Raw genomic sequence first — 1968 nt, forward strand, 5'->3', positions numbered from 1 at the left:
TGTAAGGGTGGAGGTTGTTGAATACCTCACCTCACCCTTTTAATAGGTGAAAATATCTTTCTATTGAAACAATCAGTCAGAACTAGGTGTGAACAAAGCCTTGAGACCCCTAAGAATCCATCAAAAGCATTTCAATTAAGTGGGATTGTCTGTTCTAAATGAAGGAACTTTGTAACATCACATGGTAGTTGAAAGAAGAGAGTGCCTCCCCCAAGAAGAAATTATTTGGAGGAGTGGGAAAAGTGTCTTGGTCCTGGCCTAGGTCTCTTCTTTCTGTCCCATCACGTTTTGGCTAGAGGAAGACCTTGTGATCTTCAAAGGTTCTAGAGGATTTTGGACTTCCCATTGGCATCCTAATATTGCCCCTAGAAGAAGAATGTCTGGTGGCAGTGTCTAAATCAGGACTTAAGAACAAATTGACCATGAAGAAGAAAGGAAGGTTCAAGGCTTTATAGGAGAAAAGATGCACTATATGTAAGGGGAAGATCTTGTGGATTCCAGCAATGGGATCTCTAGGAACTGTGAGTTACCCCTTTTCCACAAGAGCATCTTAAGTTTAAGTCCACTTTCTCCTGGACTTTGCATGTACTAGTGGGACAGTGTATACTGGTGGGGGAATGTTTTGTGCCAACTTTTTCTACTATAGCATTTTAGTAAATATCCCTTTCTAAAAGCAAATTAAGTCTAGTTGACTAATTGGTATCTACTGATAACTTTGAGGGGATGAATATAAGTAAGGGTTTGAGCTGATGGCCATAAAGGGATGTATTAGCAATACTGACTTGTCAATGCAAATGGGAAATGAGATAATTGCCCATTACACGTGCTATATTTGGAAATTTTAGTTTGGGATAAAGAAATAAGAGAGGCCAAGCTCTGTAGCTAGAATATTCAAGAGGTGAATTCTTTCCATTTTTACCTTGCCCTCTGGCTCTAATAGCTTTGGGCAGCTTTATGATTTCCTAAAATATGTTATCTAGAATTTTTGTTTGGTCATAGTTTTTAGATAGTCGAATTATTTTTAAATTATCTCTTTGTTCTATTTTCTAGATTGGTTGCTTTTCCTAATAGATATTTAACTAGTTCTTATGTTTCAATCTTTTGACTTTGCTCTAATATTTCTTGTCAACTCACTGAATCACTGAATTCTATTTGCTCCATTCTATTTTTCAAAGTTTTGACTGGTTGAATAAGGTTGTCCACTTCTTTTTTTTTAAACTTTTTTCATTCAAGACATTTATTTTAACAAACAGTTGAATCCTCAAGATGAACTAGATGCTACAACAGCTGCTCTCTTGGGCTTGGGTATTGTTCCTTCACGGAATCTATTCCTGAATTGGCGATAGACAATTTTTGGTGCCCCATTTGACCAGTACTAGTGGTGTTGCATCGCTTAGCCTTTACACTCCAATTATGCTTTCTCTTGCGTTTAGCAGGATATCCACATTTGCCACATGTTGACTTCTGAAGATGGTATGCCTTAGAACCACAATGACAGCACAAAGTGTGCGTCTTATTCCAGCCCTTACCAAACGAAGACGTCCCCTTCATCATCTTCCTCCTGCCACCGGGACCAAAAAGAAAGGTTGTCCACTTTTTGCTTTGAGCTGTATATTCTTGTTCTAAGTACTTTGATATTATTTTTCATCTCCTGTTCAGGTGTGTTCCTTCATCACTTCCTTCTATTCTTAGAGTCTTTGTGGCCAACTTTTTTTTCTAATTGTGGTTATTTCAGAATTATTTTCTTGAATTTTATTTTGTGATTCCCTTAATCCATTGTATTTCTTTATTTGGTGGGGTTTTTTTCCCTTCTATTTGCTAATATCTATCGCTTCTGTTTTTGAATTGGGATTTTCTGCCAAGGTCAGACTCTGCCCTGTTGTGCATTTTTGGAAGACTTGGATAGGCCCAGATTTTATTTTCTGCTTCATTCTGGAGAAGGACGATATTAAATTGGATCTAAATTCT

At 37.4% G+C, this 1968-nt stretch overlaps 1 pseudogene; it reads right to left on the minus strand.

Annotated features, from left to right (window-relative positions):
- Window positions 1-1261: 1261 nt before the first annotated feature.
- On the minus strand, window positions 1262-1554 carry LOC114033464 (annotated as a pseudogene).
- Between the last annotated feature and the right edge of the window lie 414 nt (window positions 1555-1968).

This window comes from Vombatus ursinus, unplaced genomic scaffold (genome assembly GCF_900497805.2).
Source record: "Vombatus ursinus unplaced genomic scaffold, bare-nosed wombat genome assembly UNPS02007284.1, whole genome shotgun sequence".
NCBI classification, from domain to species: Eukaryota; Metazoa; Chordata; class Mammalia; order Diprotodontia; family Vombatidae; genus Vombatus; species Vombatus ursinus.